General features: G+C 39.5%; 1 protein-coding gene across 1 annotated transcript in view; it reads left to right on the top strand.

The window, feature by feature from the left end:
* The window catches only part of chrm3b (cholinergic receptor, muscarinic 3b), a 118,465-nt gene that overhangs the window by 20,222 nt on the left and 83,295 nt on the right, over nt 1–14,948 (top strand). Inside the window, exon 2 of the mRNA XM_053639576.1 lies at nt 12,724–12,807. The gene's annotated coding sequence lies outside the window, so the exon portion shown is untranslated. The remainder of the gene's footprint in view (nt 1–12,723; nt 12,808–14,948) is intronic.

Raw genomic sequence — 14,948 nt, forward strand, 5'->3', positions numbered from 1 at the left:
GGTAATCTGCAAAACATACGGAAAACTGCACTCTGAAATAGTGAGTGACGCACACCATCCAGCCCCGTGTTGAGTTATTGGTGCTGAATATTAATGTAGAGAGACAGCAAAGTGGTGTTTTTAAATGGCCTGCAGCTAGACATACATCTTCCTTCTTAGTTGTAAGTGTTGCTCTCATCCCTCTTGTCACAACCAGCGATGGAACCGTTTGTGCTCCCGGTGGTGCGTCTCTGTGTGATGTTTTGTGGGCTTCGTTATAGTAATGATCATTTTCATTTCCTTTAGCGCCTTTCAAAGAGGACGCTTTGAAGAATCATAATAGAAATGTAATATAGGTAATACAAAACAAATGTTTCCCTGGAAAGCTACAGTGACGAGATGAAAAAGGAGGGAATGGTGATAAGGGAATCGCTGGGACGGTGTTTTGAGTCGACAGGCGTCGAATCGCATTCATTTATTATTGTTTGTGGGCCTTTTTTTGTGCAGTCATTTAAAATCAACCTTTATAATAAGATGCCTTTTTTTTTTTTTTTGTATGTTTATGATTTGCTCAGATAAAGAAATGTGCCACATTTATTTAGGATACATCTGGCTCAGTCATAAATGATAAGAGCTAGTCATGTGTCAATATGCAAGCGTTGCTTTGCCAGTAGAGGGGTGGGACACGTATAGGGCTCAGGAATTTTCCAATTTCTTTCAGAGGTATCTGTGTTTTTGTGTGTTTTTCTGTTCTCAAATGGCATCCTTTTGTGAAACTGCACTGTCACACATTTATAGAACCCCCCCGCCATCCCACACACAAACACACACACACACACTTTCACGATGTTCAAAAGGTTTCTTTGACTTTTAGACCACAAGGACACAGTCAGTCAGTCAGTCAGTCAGAACGGACCTGGCTATTTTGGCTTCTGTAATGAGGCACAGTTTTACTGTGAAATTGAGCGCAAAGAGTCAAATCGCTGCCGTAAGCCACACGTGAGGAATGAAGGCAGAAATCCTTCCTTCTCCCATCCTAACCCTGTGATTACTTGTATTTTTTTTTTCTGCGTAGTGTCATGCTTACAATTCACAAACATTGCACAGGCCAACTTGTATGAAAACGTTTGCATTTCGGTTGTACAATAACCATTCCGTCCAGGATTTTACGATCGAACGCAGAAACCGAATGCGAAATCAAGGAAACTCCGCGATATCCGTGAGGAGCTCGCAATGTTTCTAAATTACCGCAGATTACCGTCACGGCACGCATTCGGCCAAAGCCGTCTTCGGTTCGCGTGCGCCGAACGTGAGTACAGCTGAAAGGTCTCGTTTACCGACGAGACAATTGTGCAAAACAATTTCGCGCAACTGCAATTTGAGCAATTCGAGTCGTTTTTCCCGCAAAAAAAAAAAGGCACAAAAAACTCTGCAAATTGTATGGAAATTTATAAAAAATAATAATAATAATAAAAAAAAAAGCAGCAGCAAAATCCAGCATTTTGGGCTGTAACAATCACAAAAAAACTCAGTGAAATCCTGTATGGACTGAATACAGAATAAAGCACAGTTAAAGAAAGCATTCAGTCTGTGGTAGAATATTCACCATGCGCAATGTGATTATAGCAGACATTTTTAAAGATTCAGCATTGTACCTGTGTTCCATTTTACTGAAGACTACCTAGGATGGAAGATGTCTATTTTGGACAGAGCCCCCCTCCCCCCACTTAAATAGTATGACATGAAAGTTGAATATCATTGCATGCCTACATCACAGGTATATAGGTCACCACCTTCTAAAATGTGTTTTTTTTTTTTCTGGCATGTTTGAAGCTTGAAAAAATGTAAAGCCTCCATTGCTCTCCCCCCCCCCCCCCCCTTTACTATAGTGAGTTTTGAGTTCTGCAAGGAAAGTGTTTTGCCCTCCTGAGAATTTTTTTTTGTCTTCTCTCAGACATGATCTTCCATAGTAGAGTTGGATAAGTGAAACTCAGTGTGTCCGGTTTTGATTTGGAGCTCAAAGGAGTCAGACGTGCGTGTGTTTCTTTGGAACGGCGCAGATTGCTCTCCTTTCTGTGCACCCTAAGTCATCTGCTCCAGACCAGGTGAGAGATCAGTGAAGACTGGCTGGATAAGAACAATCATGATTTCAGAACAATAAAAGGCCAGGACAATCTTGAAGGAGGATCTGTCTGAGCACTTGGCTCACGTCTGGTGGTGGTCTGGATTGTTTTTGCTGTTGGGAAAGACTGTGTATTCTCAGACCTGAGAGGAGTCGTATAGACCGTATAACTGAGCTCATTTTGTAAGGTTATGCCTCGTTTAGTGTGTAAAGATAAATATAATATATCCTTAATGCTTGCTTTGATAGTAGTCAACTATGCTATGGGAAATTGACTATAATTGATACATCCACATGCAGACAAATGTATATCAAGGGAGGCTTGGATATCTTCTCATTGTTTGTACACTTTATAGCTAATTCTGCCTTATTGGGGTAGAGGTTTTTTTTGTGAAAGTTCTAACTAGGCTAGTTACCTGGAGAATAACTCAGCATGCGCATCACATGGTTTTTCTGCTCCATTATGCAGTGTGTCAAAATACAGTGCAATGTCTTAAAAAGGCAGCGTATATTTCTCAAATGTATTATTATTATTATTATTATTATTATTATTATTAACTAAATAAAAACGTTTTACTCAGTCTTAGCTAATTTTAGTAGAAAGGGAGCTATAAACAGTGCACTCTTACAACAAAAAGCTTAATCTAAGACCCTAAATGGTTCTTAAAATGGTTTATGGTTATGGTTGACATAGATCTTAAAAGGTTCTATATAGATGGCTATAGCAGAGGGTTTCCTTATCAGAAGGGAATTCAAAGAAGAATCATTGAGAATTCCCGTCATGAATCCCAGAATCAGAGAAGGGCGGACAGGCCGTGTTCTTATTGTGACATGTTTTTAAAATTTTTTTTATTTCCTGGTTCTGATCCCCTTTTCTGTAATTGGCGGGGTTTCCCATTGTGTTCATTTATTTGTCTTCAGTTTAGTCTCATTCAGTGAATGTGCATTTCCGAGCCTGGGTTCAAGTGTTTCCTTGTTTCTAATTCCTGATCTTTGGTTTTGGTAATCTGGATTTGCCGTTTTTGATGCTGCCTGGATGTTTTTCGTATAATGCTGTGGATTATGATGATGGCTGTTGGTTTGCACCTACTAAACATTCTATGCGCTTGTGCTCTGCCTCTTACCGGATGATACAGCTCCCATTTTTAAGGGCATGAGGACAAGGACATAAGGTGGAGGATCTTCTTACAGGCCGGTGAAGTGGGGTTCCACATTGCCTTTGATTTCGATCTGTCAGATTTTAATTTTCCCTACCAAAAGAGTGTATAGTGTGCATTGCATGCCATCTGAGATGCAGTTTGTATACTTGGAGAGTAGAATTTACCATGTGGCTGACCCATAAATGGTGATGTGTATATATAAACAAATTAAATCTGATAAGGTTTCTTATTTAGCTTAAATTAGAAATCTATTTTGTAGTTACCTTTTCTCACCTTTCTTTTTCCTGTGGTGCAATTTTGAGTTCTGATTCTAGACAGGCCATCAGCTTTATTTATTCCTGCTCATTTCATTAAAAAAAAAAACACAAAACAACAAAACCTGTTTAGCTATTGAGATTCAGATGAAGCTTGTTAGACACACTGTGATTTGATGAGCAGATGTGCTAGTGCCAGATAACATCTGTTTGTTTGTTTTTCCTGCTAGACTTAGAAGAGACAGTACTCAACTGCCACAGTTCTGGTTGTACAAAAAGTCTGGTTTGTTTTTCTAAATAACGAGAGATATTCCTAAGCCTCCACCAGCCCCTCTGGTCCTCATTCCTCCTCTCCTAACTCGTACTCCGAATAATATTCTATAATAATCATAAGTATTCGTTTCAAAAAATGGCACAATTCTTCAAAAGAACAAACAACAGCGAAGTGTCTTTAATGAATGAACGGGGCGACTGAGTCATGGTCGTACTTGCCGTCTCGCCACTGACGCATTACACATGGAGCACATTTGTCAGGGACTGACTTGAGAACAAAAACATTGCCACGAATAATTTTAACCAGGCGTTCACAGTCATGGTTTCCTTTTAACTCTAGGAGTATACACAGCATTCTTGGCACTCTATTATAATGTAGTAAATACTAAATAGCAGTTAATTTTGCTCAAGAGTTTGGCTATCGCAGTACAAACCTGCAGTAAATCAGTAATTACAAATCCAGACGATCCATCACACACTAACATCAGCTAGAGATGGAGCTTCCATGCTCTGCTACAGTAATGTAGGAATTTCATCGTGTTCCTCACATCATGATCTCATGATTTCTAATTAAGCAATATTGCAGAAGCAAAAGTATGGTTATAGTGAATACCAGCATTCAGGATATATCAGGTATTCAGTACAGCCGCACGATCGTGAGCGCGATATTGCTTTTGTACAACAGTTTCATAAATAAGAAATGAACAGTGAGTAACTGACATTTCGGACACACTACGGCCAAGTAATTTGTCTATTTTCGCTCTGCTAGTGGAAATAGATCCCGAAGAAGACGCGCTCACTTTATGGCCAGCCGGCTAGCTGGCTAGCTCGCCCGCGTTGATTTGTACATTCCTGTTACAAGTGCATCCGGTGGGAATTAGCTTCCCTTCTTCCTTTTCATCTCAATCCGATGAAGTTTCACGTCTTAAGTCGGAAGTTATAATGATGAAGAATGTATCATTTGCCATGCCCGCTGATGATGTTGCTAACACTACTGTAGAGATCGTTTCAGGTGGACTGCTGCTAGAAGTGGAATTTTACTCGGCGATCACAGACAAGTGGAGTGTGAAACATCCCAGTGTGGTTATACTAAATATAAGCATTCTTGGAACACTGCTCGGTCCAATCAGATTAGTGAACCGGAATTAACTGTTGTATACGCCACTCATCAAGAATCCTCAGGAACCTAATTTGGTTTAGTGTAATTGTTGGTGTAATGGCTTCTAGTCATCACTGAAAGCACCCCTTTTATGCATTATGGATCTTTCTACTGTTTATTATTCTTGTATCATGCTTCAGTGTGCTTCACCATTGTAAACAGGGATGTCACAAGACCAAAAAAATCTAGTAGTCGGTACTGATACCACCAAAAGTACATGATACTCGATACCAAAGTCGATACCACGGTGTGGTATAAAAATAAAATAAATAAAGAAATAAATTAAAAACTCTCCTGGAGGACATCCTCCTCTGGCTGATACGGGCAGAGAGAAAGAGGGAGAGAGAGAGAGATTTTAGTTATCAAACACTGTCTGACAATGAGTGGAGGCTACAGTGGAGGTGCAGCACTCCTAAACACACGCGCACACACACACACACACACCTTATACTCTGAATGCAAGCATTAGTTTAAATTCACTGATATGGTGGCAGGATAAAAAGATTCATTAAAAGCATGAACATGTGAATAATTATTAGTGACATTAGGCTACATGTTGCTGACAGGACACGGGCTGAATGGCGATGCATGGTGGAACATTAGGAGGTTGTTTATAACATCGCAATGAGTTAGCGTCGTTAACAAATAACAGGCTATCGCTAACATTAGATGGAGCTTAACGTTAGCTGGTTTCACGGCAACAATGCCAGCTGCCTCAAACAAATATAATATAGGACTGTCTTTCAGGTGCTTCGCCAAATTCCGGGTGTTTCCTCGCTTTTTTGAAATGAACGATAGCATCGGTTGCGTACCGGCTTCAGAGCATCAATTATACGTTTGTTGTCATCTGCCTCGAATGCGAAGTATTTCCATATTCCCTACCACCTTTCATCTCAACAAGTCGCGGCGGAGCTCACTCTTGGCGTATTTGCTGCCCCCATCAGGTCCGGAAGAATTGCAACCTCGGTACCGTCATAACAAACGGTACCCACGCTACTCCAGAAAAACAAGTACCGTCACGTTTTAAGAATGTTGGTACCGACTTGGTACCGAAGTATCGGTTCTCGTGACATCCCTAATTGTAAATAAGCCACACTATTCTAAACAGCTGCTGCTTGATTCATCATCGAGACAGATGTGTGTTCAATAAGGCATGGAGTCAGGATTCACATTGTTTAACATCAATAAGGCTGTACATCTGTCAGCTCTGGATCTCATAAGCTCCTGTTAGGGAATACAATTCTACAAAGGAACTCTGCATGACAGAATCAAATAAATTATGGGTCATTAAGTCTAATTAATGGTTCTTGGCAAATTTACATGTGTGACTAATTATGTGGTTAGATTCGAATTCGGCTCCCTATGTAGTGGCAGGGCACCCAGGGCACAAGCTAAAACCTGTTGAGTCATGACAACTATGGAGTCGTGTTTAATTTACCCCGTGCAATTGAACAGAACTGAAACATGTGCAGCTTTGTGGAAGTGGAAGAATTTAAAAGGGGGAAAATACATGTAGTCGACAATTTCTTGTCTTCAAAGCACAAGATGTTGGAGCAGGAACGGAGATTCATTGTGTTTTGCAAAATCATGCTCACTATTCTAGTCACTATGCTAATACGTTCCCATACATTTAGCATGCATCTACTGTATGTGCACAGGAATGTCACAATGTGAGTGGTTTTTATTTATTTATTTATTTATTTATTTATTTATTTATATCTTTTCTAGTTCAAATCCCAGGACAGCCAGGAATCCACTCATCTCTGTGTGAAGTAATATACAGCCTTTGTCCATTCCAGTGACATGTCCTGTATGCAATACACTCTTAATAAATGATATCCTGCTCTGTAGATAATCCTGTTAAGTGGTTTGGCTGAACAGCGAAAGTAGACACACAATGTCCAGTCCAGAATATTCACTGAGAGGACTCAAATAGATATATGGTCTTATATCAAATGTGCAGATCATGAATGTTTAAAATGTTTAAGCTTTTTAGTATATCTGAGGATATTATATCAACTAAGGGTGGATGCACTAGTGCATTGTGTGTCTATTTTGGTAGCGTAGTATAGGCTTATCTGCGGTGTACTGTATGGCCAATAGAACATAATAAGGAATACAGACATAGGAAGGAATGACTTGGATGCCATTTGAGAATGAAATAATTATGTAGCCTGATAGTACTTTTAGATATGTATCTTGGTCCAACATTTATGCGTACACTATCAGTTGTTGCAAATTTTTTCAGCAATTGTAATAAGTACCGTAAATTTACAGTACAACATATTTATACAGTAGTAAAGTAATATCTCCTATAGTATGGGATAACACGTAATTTAGTACATTTGCTCATTTGGCCGATGCAGGATACGACACTGAATGGTTCTTGATCAAGGACACAACCATGGCAGTTTCGCAGTGCTGGGACTTGAATACATGACCTTCTGATCTCTAAATCAAAGCCTTAACCTCTGAGCAACCATAACTACCTTTTATTTAATAAAACACACACAAATAAGTGTAATCATTGGCAAATTGCTGTGGTATAAGAAGAATAAAAGACTTTTGTGTGGTAATATTACCTTCAGTTTGCACTGGGTTGCATCACACTACCTCATCTTTGATTATTTTACTATAACTGCACACTAACGTTTCATTCCTGACATATTGCGTAACTGATCATTGGTGCATGTCTGCAGTGAAGCCCAGGTTTTAGTTGATTGTCCAGAAAAGAAAACGCAGAGTATAGTAGTATTAACAATAGTTTAATAGATTTCCAGTTTATATAAAAAGACTAGACGGGTCGTATAGCTGAGACACTTTTCTCTACGCTCTGAGATGAGAGGTTGCGTTTTGGTCTGAGGCAAATTGATTTGATTCGCCCTTGCTGAGGAGACTGATGTGTTCTCACACGGAACCAGTTCATATTCTCACGTTCACCTGTGACGATGGCCGTGTCTCCACATTTTACCGCAGTGTTTATGTCCGAAACGTTCAACAGTGGCAGTCGCAGTAATCATGAGAATAATATCATGTAATGGCAGGAATAGAGTAGAATTAAAAGTAGCCTAGGCCTCGCCATTGCTTCACTGGAGGTTCTTCAGTGCAAAATACACCTTGCTGATGTATGTTCACAGATCAAAATTTATTATTAACATAATGATATTTTTAGCAGTGGCTGCTATCGGTTGGACACCCACGGAGAGACAGAATAAAAGGAACAAGGTTAGACTGTACAACACGTTCTTTTTGTAGCTGCGATCGTCCCAGTTTACAGTGTATACTGTATATCAATATTTGTTCGCTCAATATTTACCATCTGCCATCACCAAACTGACAGATCAAACAGCTTTCTCTGACACGTTGAAAATGATATTACCTGATAATCACTTTCTTCCAAATAAATGCCATATCAGGGGTCAGGCCATTTACCCAACATTATACAATTTAAGGCTAAAAATAACAGCTTTGCCTTTAACCCTAAGCTTAAATTAAACGTAAGCTGGAGGTGCGTATGTGTGCGTGTGTACTTTGGTGTCATTTCCATATACTTATTTGGCAGATGCTTTTTTTTTTTTATTGAAAGTGACTTATAATTGAGCAGATGAAAGTTAAGGGTCTTGCTCAGCATCAGACTGGCAGTGCAGGGATTTGAACTCACAACCTTGTCGTTAGGAGACATGTCATTAGGCGTCTGATCTACACCCACGCTGCACTGTGGGAGAGCTGATTTCCAGCATGATGCAGCTGTCAGACGCAGGAGCAAAGCTGTCTGGGTAAAATGAGGCAGATCACTGTGGTTTCAGCAATTACAACGAACCTCACATTGACACGAAATGCTTTTTTTTTCTCCTGGAACGTTCTTTGCGCCAGTTCTGTTTGTGTTATGCCGTGCTTAATTTTCAGCAGCAGCGTGCATTAATGAAAGCAACACATTTGTGCAGATTTAAGTTTGTTTGTCTAGTTAAGCCGATAGCAACCACAGCGAGAATAAAGACACATTAATGTTAGTCACATAAGGAAACATGATAATAAAATATCATTAGTACATTGGTGTAAGGTTTCGACGTACAAACCTCTGGCATACATTATGGCTGCACAATTCATCTTTTAATGTGTTAGAACAGTATTAATATGAGTAAAACATCTTTTGTTTTCTTTCTTTCTTTCTTTCTTTTTAAACAGACAAGCCCTACTTGGACTTTATTTCAAACAGGCCTAGCATGATATATATATATATATATATATATATATATATATATATATATATATATATATATATATATATAAATAAATCTGTAGTGGTTTTAAAACTAATGCATACAGTAAGATTAAATAAACAGATACATGTTTGTCCGATCATTAGCAGATCCTGAGTTTGAATCCCGATGAGGACACAGCCATCCATGGCCGGGAGGTTGGGAGGGATGACGTACTCTCTCTACGCTGTCAATCACAGTGGCACTAGCTAATTGTGGGCATCTGTGAGCTCAGGTATGCGGAAGAGGGTTGATAGCGCTTTCCGCCGACGGAGTTATGTTGCACTGACGCCGCAGACAGACATGGTTGACCGGCTTCATGTGTCTCAGAAGAAGCAGGAGTTAGCCTTCACCCTCCCTGGTTGCGACAGTAGTAGCGTATGACGGGAGAGAACACTCGAGTCTAAGAGTAATTACAACTAATTATCAGACTGTAAAGTTTCATTTCGTTGTGTTTTGTTTGTCATTCCAAAACAGAAAAAGTTAAATCGACTAAGTTCGATGTGCTGGAGCGTGAAATATTCCGTCATTTGCTGTTAACAGATTTATTATGACAGTTTTCGCGTACAGCTGTAGTTCAAGCTCTAATGACTCTTCTTTAGAAAACATCTTACATTGCGTTTATATTTGTAAGCTGTGCAGCGAGCTGGGATTCAGAGCCGCTGTTCACTGGCGGGCGTTTTATGACAGATTCTGTTGCTGCCTTTGGGGAGTTTGGCAGCGTCTGCATTTGCGTTAGAGGGTGAGCTGCAGGATGAGTGCACTTCAGAGGAGAGCGAGGGAGCAGGAACATGCTGATCGAATTTAACTCAATCTTTACCCTCCTGAAAGTGTTGGCGGTCAGTGCAGTGCTGTGCTTCAGCTAAGCAGCTTAGAAAGACTGAACGCGTGTTGGATCAGAGTCTGAGTTTGTTTACTGGTACTAGAGCTGGTTATGACATAACTGTACATATCATGGTTATGATCAATACGTTATATCATTGACTTATCACACAAAAGTTTACTTTTACTTATCAAAGAATTTCTTTTGTTGCCTTAAATAAAGATATTGCAGTAGTACGACAGTGCTGGTTTGCTTTTTATTAAAAACCATAAACCACAATATGATCTTTAGCTACTAGATGATGTTTTAATGGTCACAGAGAGAGTGAAAGTTACAACCCACACCAAGTGTTGTAATAATAATAATAATAATAATAATAATAATAATAAAACATAGCAATAAAGTATAACATTGTGTAGTGCTGTACATATTCAAGTGAAGTAAATGTGAAATAATAGAACAATACATAAAATAAAGTGAATTTCTCCCATCAGTCATGTGCTCTTTAGTACAGTACACATCATTGGCTGCTTTATGAAGTGCAAGCAAACTATATAAATGTCTCTATCAGTCCCAGTTCCAGTGGCCCTGAATCATTTTTCAGAAGAAAGTGCTTGGTAAATAGTGTGGTCTGGGTGAAGAAAGTTTAGCGTGTAATGTAAATTTCCTTAAAATAAAATAAAAGCAAATAAGAATGATTAAACCTGAGCCTAGTTATAATCTGGGATAGTATGTGTAATTATTAGGAAAGGATTGTGACAAAATGTATATTTTAAAAGGGCGTTTTCCACTTCGGTCAGAACTTCGGAGAGAATTGCGGTACTTTGTTTAATGGAAAAAATGACGGCACGAACGACGTGCTTTGTGTGGAAAAGAAAACATAGCAAGGTTACGTGGGTACATACAGAGAGGTGACAAATGAAAGGAAAGCTCATTATAAAGCATGTCAGTAAGGTGTTTGGGTGACCAGATCAGTGATGTTCAGGTGCTGAATGTTCAAAGCACTGCTTCGGCAAGACATTGTACAGTACAGATAGTAAATGAGTGATGAGCCACATTTTTATCACCTTCATCTGCCTGACGTGACATCATAAAAACTGATGGCAGGGTGCAGCTGAGTGAATCAATTTAAAGATAGTACCTACAGCGCATTTTGTTTAACCTGTGGTAACTCAACAGCAATGAAATGAAGACGTGACATTTAGCATTATTATTTTTTTCTACCCAAAGAGTGTTTATTTTAATGTAAGTGACTGAGTGGTTGAGTGATTCGGATTTTCCGACATTTTTGCCTCGATTTGGTCACCTGCTCGTTCCCGTCCTCCGGCCAGCTCTCCCCTATCATATCCCAGCTACCAACCAGAGAGGGTCAAGAATAACATGCTCTTCGTTGAAGACACATGAAGCCAGCCAGCCACATCTTTTCAAACTGCTGCTCTTGCTGTGTAACACACAAGGACGGTGCTTCTCCACCAGGGGGGAGAGATCGCAAGGGGGGCGCAAATTGTTTTCAAGTAAAAAACACAGACGGGGGGGTACCATGTGTATTTTTATTGCTTTTCAAATAGAATGTGCATAAATGGGAAAACCTCACATTCCCTCTCCCTCTGTATTATCTTTTAGCTGGGGAGAGGCGGAGCTTAGCCTGCCTTTTAGCTAGCTGTCAGTGCAGACCAGTGTATGTATGTATGTATGTATATATGTATATATGTATAGATAATCATTATTCCTCGTTTCCTACAGTATGGGGGTGGGGGGGTTCCACATGATAAGGGAGGTTTGGGGGGGCTTTAGTTACAAAAGGTTGAGAACCTCTGCACTAGGAGGAAAGTGCTATCTGCCCTCTTCTGTATACATGAGCACAGAGACACCCACAATTGGCTGGTGTTGCTGTGATTGACAGGGACAGAGAGTATGCTTTTACCTCTTACCCAGACAGCATGCCCAGATGTGCTCTCTTGGCTTGGCCATGGCTGGCTGTGACATCATCGGGATTCACACTTTTCAAAAAGCGCCTTTAAATGTACATTTTTCCGAACTTTCCTGCGCGATCCCCGTGCAGTTTCAGAGCAGCTCGGCATGCAATTTTTTACAATTCTCGATAAACACTGTTCTTAGGCGCTAGACTAAAGATTAAAACTGCTCTTTCACGGACAGTTATTATTAATTATACCGAATGTTAACTACAGCGCACGAAAAAATGTATTTTGATCAACCATGGAGTCGTGAATGCCTGTGAAGAGAGTGCGAGTTTTTTTATCGGCTGTTCGTTCACGCATTCTTGCTCTGTCACTTTTTGTGCAAACGTGTCAAAAGAAATCATGGAATGAAAGCAGTCCTGCTATAAAGGCAGCTGTTCAGATTTTTTTTCTGTTGTTGTTGTTGAAGGTCAGCTTTCAACAAAGGCCAGTTTGTGTTCAGTCCGATGCTGTGTCTTACTTGCAGATATAAGAATGTGCATGAAAAATAAACTTTTGTTCACTTTGTTCATCGCCTTATGACGTTCATATGAAATCAAACCACGTCACCTTAGCTTATTTGTATGTGTACATTTGTCAAATTTCTCATCTGATTAGTTTGTTCGGTTTCATATTCGGAACCTACATCAATACATGTTTTTATCTCGGTTTGAAATCATGTGTAACTCAAATATAAGCATGAACTGAGTACTTCTTATGCTGTTGTGTTGTCCAGGTGGTGCGTGCGATGTGTGTCAGTGAGGACAGTGTCTAAGGGGGGGGTGGAGTGGACACTGCTGAGACTCATCCTGTACTTCAGGTAGGTTCAGCTCCTCTGTCGTCGTGCCACTTTACCTGCTAGCAGTTCAGTTTTCAGCAGCAGCTTTTATCTCTATTGTATTTTCAATACACCATTTTCAGCTATTGAGTCACATGCTGTAAGAGAGTGATTACAGCAAAGATCTTCCATTTGCATAATGCTCTGTGATTATCGTGAATAGACACAAAACTGGATTTTTATCCAAATCATGTCTTTAGAGTGCAACTCTGGTTGAGAAGTCCAGCAGGACGATGTATCTGTGATTAGATATCTAATTAGAGATGTCCTTCTGGGATGCAGGTGTGTGTATCTATAGTCAGTTGCAAGTTAAGGTTAAGATTTTATTCACAGAATTGTGTGCAAATGTACGTAAATTGGTAGCGCAGCTGGTTCCTTGAGTTTACATACGCCTTGCAGAATCTTCAAAGTCATCTTTAAAATCATTTTTAATCATTTTTTAAAAATAACGATCGGTGTAAAGTGCTATTATTTTGTTTAAAGATCTTACTTTTTCCATTTAGTACCGCCCTTCGGAAGCTACATAAGATATTTTCATGTTTCCCAGAAGACAAACTAATAACATTTTACACCGATCATCTTGTTCAAAAGTTTACACCCCCCGGCTCTTATTGTATCGTGTTGCCTTCTTGAGCATCAGTGAACGTTTGCACCTTTTGTAATAGTCGTGTACGAGTCCCTCGGTCGTCCTCGGTGTGAAAAGACGGATCTGAACATCATATAGCCGATGTTGGAAAGGGCTCGGATATGCAGAAGATGCTGGAAAAGCAAAGAATGTGAAGGACCTGGAGGATTTTTCTGAAGAACAGTGGGCAGTTTAACTGCTCAGGACAAACAAGGGACTCATGAACAACTCTCACAAAACATAAACACATAAAGTCGATGATCATCCAGGTAACGACACACAGTATTAATAAGCAAGGGTATGCAAACTTTTGAACTGGTTCATTAGTGTCAGTTCAGTTATTATTGTGTCTTGTGGACTATATGTAAACATCTGTTATGTGAGATAGCTTATTCAGAGCAGGACTAAATAAACAACACAATGCAATTTTTTATTATCCCTGTTATTTATTAAAAAATTGTTTTTAAATATTCTACAAGGTGTATTTAAACGTATGACCACAACTCAGGATCAGAAACTCATTCTGAACATTATAGGGGTTAGTAAATTGACAGTTCTCTACCTTTTCACTCTTACTGTACGTGTAAAGGCCACAATTTTATCAATCCCAGCTCCTATATGTTTATCCTGAGTTTACTCCATGGATATTACACTGATTTATCATCCACAGTGCACGATATATCCAGTGTACTACTTGTACAAAAAGCAGAATGTACAGCATAGTGAAATCTTTTAGCTTGGAATTTACTGCTCAGGACATATCACCGTGCATATAAATGCCAATAAACTGTTGTTTAATGACCACTAAAGCTAACAGGTACTTTTGGGTGATTGTTGTATTTATTACAGGAAAATGCTCGTAATAGCCTACTTCTTCCTTTTTTTTTGTGGTATCAGGTTGCTAGGCGTTTTGTAACATTCGGATAGTTTATGTAACTGCACATCACGATGAATCCATTTCCAGAGCTCACGCTGTCTGAATTCAGTCTGGTGTCTGATTTACTGCTGCCCTATAGACAGACCAGTCTCTACATCGTAAATAGTGAAGGAGTGAGTATATAACGGATAAACGGCACTAAAGTAGGGGACGATCGCCTGCATTGATGGCACTTTAAGCCACAAAATATATGATGGAATTATTTATATCTACAGTTAAAATTGATATATCGAATAGTTCGTCTTCATAATTCTGCCGTCTTTTTAAAAATAGTATACAGTATGTTTCAAACATGATCGGTTTTGCAGCTAATTCACTGCATAGCCTTAAATTTACTCCATAGTTTGCAGAAAGTAAAAAAAAAAACACCTTAACATTACCAAAGAGCAGAGTACGGGTTGCTTATTTCTTCCACTTCGCACCCAGAGGAAGACCATCTGCATTCTGAAAGAAATCATGTAGCAGGCATATCTCTTACTACTGTGCTTTAGGAAACATCAGAGGCTTAGAATTCTTGCCAGTGACTTGGCAAAGCTGTAGGTTCAAAAGCTGACATAAATC

This window comes from Ictalurus furcatus, chromosome 13 (genome assembly GCF_023375685.1).
Source record: "Ictalurus furcatus strain D&B chromosome 13, Billie_1.0, whole genome shotgun sequence".
NCBI classification, from domain to species: Eukaryota; Metazoa; Chordata; class Actinopteri; order Siluriformes; family Ictaluridae; genus Ictalurus; species Ictalurus furcatus.